This window comes from Lathamus discolor, chromosome 3, assembly GCF_037157495.1.
Source record: "Lathamus discolor isolate bLatDis1 chromosome 3, bLatDis1.hap1, whole genome shotgun sequence".
NCBI classification, from domain to species: domain Eukaryota; kingdom Metazoa; phylum Chordata; class Aves; order Psittaciformes; family Psittacidae; genus Lathamus; species Lathamus discolor.
Window position 1 is genome coordinate 90,027,686 of NC_088886.1, and position 12,584 is coordinate 90,040,269.

Below are 12,584 nucleotides of genomic sequence, written 5' to 3' on the forward strand. Positions count from 1 at the left end.
GGCCAGTGCAACTTTACAGCCATGGGCAATCCTCCAAACACTGCCCGGCTAAAAGACACACTCCTTCTTCCTCACATGGCAAAGCAGATTCACAGCATTTCTGATTCACGTAATAGAATGCTTGGATCCCACATGTGGTGAAAGCTAACACATACCCATGCTGTTGTGAGAACCACTGTTCAAGTTCAATACACTGAAGAACAATGAGAATTTATTTTTTCTGTAAGGTCACAAAATCCACAAGTAGAGAGATTATGCCTCACATGCACTTTTGGGGCAAGAGTTTCACACACACTACTGACTCAATGTCATTATAAAGAGGGTCAGCCTCTTATGGCTTTCATTGGCAGCAGAACATTTGCAGCTCACCTGCAAAAACATTCCTTATATTCATTCTAATACATAAATGAAATGCAAGCAGCATTGCAGGCTTCTGAAGATGACTGTGCTGGCTGAAGCGCAGACCATCTCACCTCCTAATAATGAGACTCAGAGTGCATTGAGTAGAGAACAGCTAGGGAGCTAGTAGGTTGGGGTTTTTACTGTGTTGCTCATCGTTGCCACATTCCTAGCTGGACAGATGGCAATCATGTTGTCAGTCTCAGCAGCTGCAAGGACTTACTTCAGTATTCAGGGAAACCAAACTACTCTCATTTGCATTAGAATCGATTCCTCCAGTTCCAGATTTTAGGCATGCTGGTAGAGTGTGATGGTGCATTCAGTGGATAAACAGCATACTGCTATCATCAGATTAGTGCCTTTGAAAGAACATAAAATTCACTAAGGAGAAAATAAAACATTGGTGTTCTTAAGTTTCCACAGACACTCAGATCATAATTCACATAGATCTGGGGGATTTTTAAAATTACAAAATACAGCAATTTTTATGTTCTGCAAAAGGCCATGGAAGATGTGTTATAGAATGCTTGGAACTGCTATAAATGGTATGAACCAATTCCGAGGTTTTGCTTCTGTGGCAAAGACAAACCTGTTGGTATATTCCAGTGTTCTGAATCTTTCTGCAGATTGTTTGCATAATTTGCTCTCTGCCATTACACTGGTGTGATACGTAGCTTTCGGTTCCCTTTCATTTCTTCAGTTGTACATGTAGCTCAGTGTGCTGCCTCTCTTTTATTTGGTCTTTCGTATTTATTTTCTCTCTTGTGATTTATGCTGCACAGTATTCTGGTAGAGATACAGATTTCCATTTGTTCTGTCAGGTGAAGACTGACTGTACTATCTTTCTTTGTTCAGTCCTCCTACTGATTCATCCTCAAATTGCAGAAACAGCGGGTTTCATATGTATTCAGATATCTTCTTGTCTAAACTATCAATACAAATGTGTTATATTTAGCTGATAAAGCCAGTAATTAATTCTAGTTTGAACTGCAACTTAGCTACATTTAACACTGAACTAAAGTTTAAATAGAGGAATCAGATTTTCTATTTCATTACAAATGAACTCCTTTGAAAATCAACTACTTAAACTTTTCAGGTCCGAAATGGAAAACAAGGCAATCTGAAATATTTAATTGAATGAATCCTTATCCCTACCAAAATCCTCTGGGTTGAATCAAATAATTTTCTATCAGTAAAGTCAAAAGGATTTTGATCCTCTTTATGACTTTACAAACTTCTTTCGAAACAAAGAATACACAGTAGTTTGCTTGTCCCTTTTTAAAGGTCAGACTAGGACATATTCCTAGCTGCAGTAGTTCAATCCTAATCTGAAATTTCAAGAAGCATCAGTTTTGGGTTTTATAAATGATATTTTGCAAGTATCCATTGACTGAGAGATTTTGATAATGATGAGCATATAATATCTTCCTGAAAAATATTTTGACAAAAAGCTTTTAATCAGCTCTGTTGAGAACCCAAATGATTAAGCTGTTGTTTAACACACAGCTAAGCTAGGCTAGTACTCACAGGCTCATAGTCTGTGTCAAGAGGGGAGAAAGCATCCTTACTGAGACAAGCACAATTTCTTTAGCATTCTTGTTTATTTTTCTCTAGAGTTCAGGCTATGCAAGCAACTGTGCCAAAAAGAAACTTCAGAAATACTTTTTGGCATTCCACTGTAGAAGAGATGAGAGTCAGGCTGTGTCATGACCACCTAACTAGGTCACCTTTATGACTGCTCACATGAGGCTGTCAGCTGACAGAAGCTGGTTTTCTCCTCTTGCCTCCAGGAAGCAAAAATCAGAACAAGACTATTATTTTTTTCCTAATTAATAACCATTAAAAAAAAAAAAAAGAAAAAAGAGAAGGCTCCTGAATCACAGGCAAATATACACAGGTCAAAGTTATTACTTAATGGTCTTCCTTTTATGATGTTTTTCAATTTTATACTGTAAAAACCAAGACCTTTCTCAAGATTAAGTAAATTAGAGTGTTCTAATAATTTTGGAACAAGTTATAAATTGTGTAAGGGCTGTGTACACTTTTGATGCTTATTTCAAATACTAAATTAGCAGAAAGGCTGTGTTTCACCATTGGACTTCTGCTTTCCAAGAGACTTTAACATAGCAAGAAACCTCACCATAGTCTTACAGGGTACAGTTAGTAGTAGTGTTGTGAACTCTGTAAAGGGATTGAACAAATACATGTTTTTACAGTGCTGGGTCATGGCCTCTCCAAGACAGTGCAGTATTGAACTCTATTCCCAGCTACCTTTTCAAACTTTGACATTTCTTTCAACAGAGTTTAGCTCATTTAAGGGGGAAAGTAGCTCATCCATAGTGTATCAGGAAGCTCTGACACAATCATAATGATAATAGCAAATAGAGTCTTATTTGCATCCACCCAGACATTTTCTGTCCTTGTAGGGATAGTTTCAATCTAGTTTGAATCGAATCATTACAGCACACTACTGTGACTACTGCCTTGAAATGATTTTGGTATGAGACAGAATAAGCCACCTATTAGAATATACTCTTCCTTAAAAAAAAGTAGGAAGTATTTTCATGTTGGACTACTTAGCAAGTGAGGACCCATGCTCCAGTGAATGGCTGCACCCTCTGCAGCCTCCCATGACAGCATCATAAAAGAATTATAATAATTGTGTACTAAGTATGAGCTCATGCTATTTTAAACTCTGCAAGAGCACAGTTTCAAGTTTTGCGTTTCATCCGGTCCTCCAGGTTTTGATATATTATTTATTGAGAAAATTCTCATTTCTGTAATGTGGGAATTCAGAGTATGTTTTCTACCCTGTTCTCGCTGCTGTGGCATCATAATAAAAGACAGATTCAAGTTTTAAGGAAGTTGAACTGAAATTGTAGAGCTAATAGACATAAGCTCTGCACAAGCAGCAAATAGTCTCCCATAAACAACAGGACTCTGCTACTACTTCAGATTTTGTCTCTCATTTCTGAGTGGTCAGGTTATGGGAAAATGGGAAGTTTGTGTACCACAGCCAATATTAAATATTAATAGTATCACTCTTTTGTTTGTTTGTTTGTTGTGTTATTCAGTCATTTACCAGTCTTGTGAATGTTGTCTCCATCTGTAGAGGGGTTAAGAAATGTCACTCTAGTATTTATTTGTATGGGGAAGAGACAACAGCAGGAGTTCTGCAGAGGCATATTGGATCTCAGTGGGAACAAGAGCATCAGGGTTAGGAGTTGGGTAAAACAGGAACAAAACCAAGAGGGTTATTGGTGTCACATTTTCTTATCTCTACTGGAGTACTCAAGTTACACAGGCCATGATCACAGGTGCCTGTACCTTACAAAAGAGAAATACTACCAAAAGAACAGCAAAAGTTCAGCACTTCTGCAAATTATGTTGGATATGTGCTGTACTTACAAAAACAATTACTTGTAATTACATTAAAACACCCTTATTGCAAACCAGTCATATTTATGTATTATTTACTTTTAAAAGCTAAGCATTATTTTACATTTGGGGTTTTTTGTTGTTTTTAAGTCCCTCTCCAGCTTTCTTGTAGGCCCCTTTAGGTACTGGAAGGCTGCTATGAGGTCTCCCTGGAGCCTTCTCTTCTCCAGGCTGAGCAAGCCCAGCTTTCAGCCTGTTTTCATAGGAGAGGTGCTCAAGCTCCGTGATCATCCTCATGGCCCTCCTCTGGACTTGCTCCAACAGCTCCATGTTGTTCTTACATTGCGGGCCCTAGAACTGAATGCAGTACTGCAGGTGGGGTCTCAGGAGAGCAGAGAGGGAAAATCACCTCCTTTGACCTGCTGGTGTTAATATATTTGTCTCAATGGCTGCCACAGTAGTATTTTTAATACGCACTTTAATATGTTCTTTATCTTTTAGTAGTGGCATTATACTCTATAATGTACACTAGTAATTTACAACAGATATTAACCCACAATACGTGTTATGAATTTACTTTGGGACTGTTCCTCTTGTAATTACTTTAATGCTCTTTTGTCAATGCCTGAGTTTATTCATCTCTCAATTTTTGTTATTCTTTTCCACAATTCCTTCTGATTTCTGTATTCCTTTTGATGCCTTTTTCTTATGAACTTAAAAAGTTCGTAGAGAGACAGATTATAAGAACTCCATCACCTGCAGCTTACTAGAAATCCTGACCTGAAATATTGAGTATCTGTTATCTGAGTACTCGTTCTGCCTAGAGGATATGTTAGGAGCTCTGTATGAGTAAAAATGTTTTCATCTGATCCATATACAGCATATTCATTTGGAAGTTATTTATAGATATGCTGTGCTGTTTCCATTTTCTGCCCCTTTATCTCTTTCTCAATATTAGAATTGCTTTCTGCCTCTTTCTGAATGTGAACATTTCTGTCATTGTAATCCTTCTACTCTGATCCATTATTGTTCTACCTCCTTTATTTAACAAAAATCACTAATTTAACTTCATACATTTGAGCAAAAGGGAGAAACATGCCAGAAATTGATTCAGTTGCTCTCACATCAGAAAAAGGACAACTAAGTGTGTTTCAGTTCCACCTAGGCCAGTAAGAAGTTGAATTCACTGTGAACTTCCCATGTGTATGGGAAATATGGGATAGCTTCATGTCAGTTAACAGCAGATCACCTCATCTGCCCTTCTTTTTGCTTGTCAAGACAAGATGCTGTAGTTCAGCTGTAGGTGTACAGTCACCTTTATCACATTTGAGTGCAGTCCCTCACTGAGGTGTGATTCCCACTGCTCCCTCTACTCATGGCCAGCCCTGCATCACTGGGCTAGCATTTGCACAGCCAGGCAATTGAACCATATATATAATGGATTAATCTGGCTAAAACATAACCTAGCAAAAAAAACCCCCAACCAACAAACAAAACAAACAATTTCCGGTTGGCTCAGTCGGACTCATTGCACTGCCATGCAAATCTGGGAAGAGAAGGTACAATCACCCTGCTCAGCAGCTGTCCACACATATCAAAAGCAGCCATTTAGTTGCAGAGTCAGCCAGGCTGCAGTCCTGCTCAGCCTGGAAGCCTATGGGAGGTAAAATACCCTGTTGATGGAACTAAAAGGTCAAGGCTGCCCTTTTCACAAGTTGAGGTGTCTTCATGTTAACTCATGATGGCATCAAGAAGCATCTGACATGCATGGAAGAGTTATCTGGACTACACTCATCAAAAAACAATTTCCAACACAATACTGCAAGGGTTGTGTGTTCCCCCCCCCCCCCCCCCTTTCTTTTTTTGCTCTTCAACTGGATAAAAGTAATCAGCACCCCTTACTCGGGTCAACGCAGACAGACATAGCAACATTAGATAAAAGAAAATCTGTCCCAAAGGATTGAAAGTGTAAGAGAAAGGGGTAAAATATAGTACTTAGTTCATCTCTACAGTAACAGAAATGGTTTCAGTAAAACTACAGGGGGAAAGGAATTTTGCCCTGAGTTCTTGAAACAATGGAAAAAGAAATGAGCATCTGGAGGTTGAAACTACTTGGTTTCTGGAGCCCTTGAGATGTCATGCCAGCCCTGTGAGCAGTACACTGTGCATCACTTTTGATAATAGGAAGCATGTTTTTAAAGTGAATAAAATACTCAATGACTGTATTTACTAATTTCCTTCCTAACAATAAATAATCTTTGCTGGAGCCCAAATTTTTCATAGGGCTGGAACGTGATGACAATATTCAGTGCATTAGTTTAATCAAATAATCATAAATAAAACATTTTATGATTTGCAGCTGTATTCTTTCAAAAAAGCTGTACACAACTTTTCCAGCACACTGTGTTGTCAGAAATAAAAAGAAACCCACTTGATCTTGGCCAGATCAAAATGTACTCTTGGCAATGGAAATTGAAAGCTGCAGCGTATTTGGCATCATTTGTATCTGTTGGCTCATGGAACATTTTTGTAGCTGTGATATAAGCATTTCAAACGAAGATAGTATGTTTCCTTACTTCTCCTGGAATGCTGATGTTAAATCATCCATACTACAAGGATCGTTGTTCAAAGATTGCACAGCCTGTTACGCACTTCTTTTGGCGAAAGAACAAAGATAAAGCTAAATATGGCGGTACAATGGTGTAACTTAGGAGCAGTAGTGCCAGACTAAGTGTATTTTTTGGAACAAAAAAGCAATTTGTAGTCAGAACAAAACATTAATATCTAGGTAACCAGATGGATAAAAGGATCAGAAAAATAAGGAATATTAAGGAATGGTAATGTAATGTTATGGCTGGGGGAAGGATTTCAGAATGGGATTGTATGGAGTACTGCTAGATACCAACCTGGTTAGCAGGAACAGAAGCAAGCAAATTCTTAACCTTGTGAAATATTTGAGCATTTTAATTAATTATTTACATTTTATAGTATTGTTTTCAAGTTATAAGGCCCATAATCATAAATCTTTAAAACTTCAATTAATAATGTTTTTTAAATTCTAGTGTGCATTGAAATGCTTCCTGACATTAACAGAAGTTCAAGTGACAGATTCTGCTATCAGTCATACTTATATTCCAGTTGCAACAAGGTTGCTAAAAGTAAAGCTACATCATTCTTTCTTACCATAATCAGCTTAAAATTAATTCAAATATTACATAGAGAGTGTGGATTCTTTTTCACCATAACAGAGCTTGGGATTCCATACAAGTACACAGGTTTCAGGGGAGAAAAAAGTTCAAAATCATGTAAATTCTTCATTAACAACAAAATTAAATAAACATTCCCTACCATAAATAACTTTTTTCCTACTGTTCATACATTATTCATCAATAACATACCCATATTAGAACTCCTACAATTAAAGAAATTTCAGGATTTGCTCATGCATATTTTGAAATGAATTAGTAACTCTGTTCTTTTTAGCATCCGTTGTCAAAATTAATTACAGAAAATGCATTAACAAGAACTACGTATTAAAATTCATGGGAGTGACTAAAGGATTTCCCAAATTAGTGTCTTAAACATAATATTAGCTTATTTCTACTTTAATACTGGAATATATGCAGTTTGTGTCAATTAGAGGGCTGATTCAGTCCCAAATTACTGACTGTTCTGAAGCACAGAAAAATTAAGTGTTGTAGGCCTTTTCATGATGTTCTATTGGATTCTGTTGCATCAGCTTGGATTCCTAACACATATCCTACAAGGATTTCTTCAAAGATTTCCTGGCTCAATGAAAGTTAATGGGTATTGTCATTTCTGGGGGAGCCAAGGTGAAAAAATCCTTGATAGCATGGAAATTGTAGAAAGATGTACAGTAGAAAAATTAAGACCTTATCACTCACCCCACTGAGAAGAGACGAATGAAGAAGAGACAAATAGACAATGACAAAAACCAGAAACCCACACTGATGTTCTAAGTTGTTATAAACTGATAAGGTTTTTGCATGAGGAGATGTGGACCTACCAGCTAGAAAGAGATGGTACGCTCTCTCTTAATTTGTGTAATATATCTATACAGAGAAGACAGGCTAAAGCTGAACCCTACCAAGCCAGAGATCAGCACAGTGAGAAATACAGGCTTGATAGGAAACAAAAATTTGCAACATCTTAATCAGTGAAACTGCTTGTCCAGGACTTAGGTGAATTCTGTAGCCTTGAGACCATCTATGATGCTTCATACTCAAACTAAAATCAGGTTATGAGATGCAGCTGCCCAGAAGAATGTATGACATATGTGATTTAAACCTATGTTTATCCTCACAGACTTGCATAATTCCCCTTGCAACAGAAAGCGAATAAAGCAATCTGAAGAAAAAAAAAACCAAACAACAAAACAAGAAAAAAGCTATCACTGAATGTGGCATTTCTAAAAACACGGTAGGATTTGTTAAAGGCATTTGAAAAAAGTCTCACCTCTTGTTCTTGGTGTGATTTACTTAGACCGGAAAGGCATGGTAAAACTTCACAAAAGAGAAAAAACCCAACAAACTACTGTAGAAGCAGGAAGAGGCGGGGCCTGCTTCACACCTCTAGCCAGCAGACCCATTCTCAACATAAATGGGGAGAAAAGTAACCTAAAGCTAAGAGCCCATAGAAATCTCCTACATTTTTTGTTCTAACTGCTTTTGCACAGGCCTTCATACTCAGAAATGTGAAGTTCCATTCAAAATATGCTTAAGCACCTTTAATGATGCAACTTTGGGGTTCGACGCACCTACAGTTTTCATTATTGAAACAATTTGATGTGATTCCCCGTTCCTGGTGATGTTCAAATCCGGGTTGGACAGAGTCTTGGGTGACATGGTTTAGTGAGAGGTATCCCTGCCCATGGCAGGGAGGTTGGAACTAGATGATATTAAGGTCCACTTCAACCCTAACTATTCTATGATCTGGTTTTCAAACTGCAAACACGTAGTGCTACATATTTCTTAATAGCCTGACTGAAAGATAATAAAAATGTAGAAGGCTCTTTCCAGTAACAAAAAATGGATGCACTTCTTGATATTTACAAGACTCCCTAATACATTTATGCATATATTTATATTTTTACAATTATTACTGTATTCCATTTTGACATAATGAAATATTTTCTCTATCAACACATTGCTTAGGATAAAAGTGCATCCAACTCATTTTTGCTCTGTGTTTTTTCAGTATTTTGACAATATGCCTAGGATTGTTGTCCCTGTTTTCCTAGAATTCTGGTCACTTTAATAACGATTTAAAAGAAGCTTTCAGGGAAATCCATAGAATAAGAATGTTTTGAGAGTAGGCAATATTCTCTCTTCCTGTGTGAAGTGCTTTGGGATTCCTTGTCTTATCATTCATCTGCCAAACCTACAATATTCACTTTCATGGCCTAAGACTTGTTTCCTTGGCTATGTCAATAACATCCTGTGAAAAGAGAACAATTTTCCCTCTAACTGCTGCTTTCCATTCATCAAAGAAAAAAATTATTCCCTACCTTTATACAATAGTACAATGATTACAGTCAATTCCAGCAGCTTGCATAGTAACCAGATTGCCTGTAAATGGCACAAATAAAAATATTTCTCTAAGATCTGGAAAAAATGGAGGCATTTATCCCTAAGTTTACTTCCTCCAGTATTTCTGTGTTTGCTCTGTAAAGGTGATTTATTGATTGGTTTTCTGCTACTGATGCTCATATTTTGAGTTGTCTAGCAAAAGGAGCAAAAAGAGAAAACTTTGAAACAGAAAAGAACCTAGAATCTAGAACCACACTTCAGTAAATCCATTACTGACCCTAAATATAAAGGGGTTTACACATTCAGCCTACCTAGATGAGTGAAATAGTGTTACAGTACCTTAATTTTTGTAAGTCCTCCTGTCTTCTGTCTGTGGGTTTGCATTTGAATTTGAGAAACTTCGCATAACATACTGCAATAACTTGCTGCCTGTCAAGAGAAGTTTCATCTATAAATGTTCCCCAAGTAATACTACCTTTCCCAGCCTCTGTATGTATGAAGTTGGTATAAACTTTTCTAGAAAGAAAGTAGTCATAAAATGAAAAATTAACATTTGTCTTAAAAAATCATACTGGAATGTTGCTCATTTAAAATGTTCCCCTGTAAGTTCATCCTTGCTCTTACTGAAACACTAAAATCTCCTTACTGAAACTCAAAGTAGTGCATTTATCACCCTGAAAGATCAGAAACAGAATGAGTTTTCAAAACCATATTTTTTCACAGGCCTCATACCTGTAAACTTTCCTGTGTAACTTTGAACAGATGGGTGTAATCTGGGATTATTGTTGTCAACAAAATAGCCTCCTGGGTTTAGATTTTAGCTCTGCCTGGAGTGTCCTTGGCCACAGACCTCATCAGACTTAACGTACAACTTGCTTCACACTAACACACTGACTGCCTTTACGGTCACAGAAATATTGCAACTATAGCTTTAATGTCCTTCCACTTGAACTTCGTTTTTAAAAAGAATTAAAAAAACCCCCAACCCACAACGTAAGATGGAGTTAGTTATTTCCTTAGGAAAGCTTAACACTGCCATTGTTTTGTGAAAGTTGTACCTCATCTATTCATAGACACCTATGTGAAAACAAATGTTTTAGCACTACACATGGGTTTAGACACACTTGGCATACTAAATGATTTTTTTTAAAGAGTGGCTATTATTCTTCTCTATTTTTATCCTTACTTTTATATCAAGTTATCATGCAAACATCATTAAATCTATCCTTGCACCACCCTTCAGAGAACATTTGCTGCATCAGGTCTTTGCTATTCAGAATGTCTCTGGCAAGGCAAACAAAATCTGAAACCCATTTACAGTTTTTCTCTATACTTGGGTTCCTTCAGTAATAAGTAGTCAAATATAGAGTGAAGTTTTCAGCTGTATCATTGTCTTCTACTACTGTTAAATCACTAGATGCTGTACTTGCCTTTCTTATGGTAGATGATTTCTATCTATCACATTTCCCTCTTGAAAACAGGTTGCCTCGTGCATCACATTTTTTATCATCTTTACATTAGAAAAGCTGTAGTGGTTGAAGATCTTGCTGCCAATATGATTGCTTCTACTATACAGGACCTCTGTCCCTCATCTGAGCAAGCTTGGAGACCCCAGAACAGCAACTTAGGTGCACAAAAGTACCCAGTGCCAGTTTCTGCTACCTTGTGAGGATACAAAACTCTGGAAAGCCAAAACTTCCCAGGTTTCCCTTAGCACCTACATCCTAATGAACTGGGAAACAGATTCCGGAATCCATTCAAAACATAACATCTCAAAGAACAACAATCACTGTTGGAGTATCTTTTATCTTAAGTATCCTTTATCTCCTCTTTTGCCCTGTGCTACCAAATCATCCTGCAAAGAACTGATCAGCAGAGAGCTTATGTCACAGAGTACGTTCTGGCTGTATCTGTCAAACCATGATATGGCAGGACTGCTCTTCAAAGTGTGTCATCAAAACTGACTTTGGAATCCAGGACATCTTTATGTACAAAAATTGTTCTGCTTCTGGATTCCTCACATATTTTGATCAAGCCTTCTGCTTTTACTGGGTCTTGCAGTGTCATACAGAAGAAAAGGGTACACAAAGAAGGGTACACAAAGACACCCCAAAGTTTAAGAGGCCTCTTCTAATAGAGCATGCTCCTGCTACCACATCTGTTAGACAGCTGATATTTGAACGACTGCAGTATTACTGTGGAGTCTTAGAGGAGTAAAGTTCTTTTTTTCAGTTCCTAGTAATTCAATATTCATGGTATTTTTTGCTTCTTTTGTAATGTCAGGTGCTTGAAGTGACATAATAGGCTTCCAATGCTAGCACAGTATACCAGGCTGCTCCTTCCTTCAGGTTCTGCTATCTGTGCGTCCTGCCTCCTGAAGTAGATGTTCTCCTGAAGACTTGCTGTTAGGTCCTTCCTTTCAAGAATTACCTGCAATGACATTTGGAGATGTGTCTATATGCTGTGTAGTTCTTTTTCTTAGTGATCTTAAGGATCAAACTTGCCAGTGTTGGGGTCGGTGTGAGGCTGCTGCTGCCTTTTTCCATCATCTCTTCACTTGTGGGCCCTGGCTGTGTATGTCTGCTTGAGAAAGCTTTGTTCAAATGTTATCACAGAGTGATGGCACTATATTATTTGAAACAACTATCTCTAGACATAAGACTGAGGAAAAAATAACAGCAAATTGAGCATGTATAAGAAATTAGTCTAGTCCCCTATCTGAACAAGTTACAAAAATTACTGTTTACAAGATAGGCATGGATCAAATCTAAACTGTTCAGCATTACTTGCAGCAGCCAGAGTGAATGAACTAACTGCATCATATTTTACTTCCTTTGTTAGTGCAGGTCATTTTTAAGCAGTAGTATTACTGGGTAAGTTTTAATTGCAAGCAAGATAAGACAAGCATTCAGTGGAGTTGTGGGTTATAACATTACTGGGTTCCCCTAAACTACATTTGGTGATAGACGATTTACCTAAAATATTGTGACCTTGTATTCACAAAACCCACTAACATCTTCATCTCTGAACTGATGAATGACTTTGGAGCCGATTTTATTTGGTATTAGATGTGGCCTGAATGTCCAAAAAAACCCGTATGTGTACAAATATGTCAGCTGTTGTATTCCTGGCATTTTTCACTGCTAAACCCTGTTCTGATTCTAGCCAATCAACCACAATAATTGCTGCTTTTACACTCAATGAGCACCTCAAATAAACAGGCATAGAGGAAAAGTATGCTCCTGAAGATCATAGATA

At 37.5% G+C, this 12,584-nt stretch overlaps 1 protein-coding gene across 19 annotated transcripts in view; it reads right to left on the reverse strand.

The window, feature by feature from the left end:
* The window catches only part of B3GALT1 (beta-1,3-galactosyltransferase 1), a 204,269-nt gene that overhangs the window by 131,215 nt on the left and 60,470 nt on the right, over positions 1-12,584 (reverse strand). For 5 of the 19 annotated variants that reach the window (XM_065670490.1, XM_065670486.1, XM_065670485.1 and 2 more), the window contains 2 exons: positions 11,655-11,756; positions 9,666-9,755 (listed from right to left, as the gene is read on the reverse strand). The exons of 9 other annotated variants lie outside the window; for them this stretch is intronic. The gene's annotated coding sequence lies outside the window, so the exon portion shown is untranslated. The remainder of the gene's footprint in view (positions 1-9,665; positions 9,756-11,654; positions 11,757-12,584) is intronic. 5 more of the 19 variants (XM_065670494.1, XM_065670487.1, XM_065670488.1 and 2 more) reach the window with 2 other exon arrangements.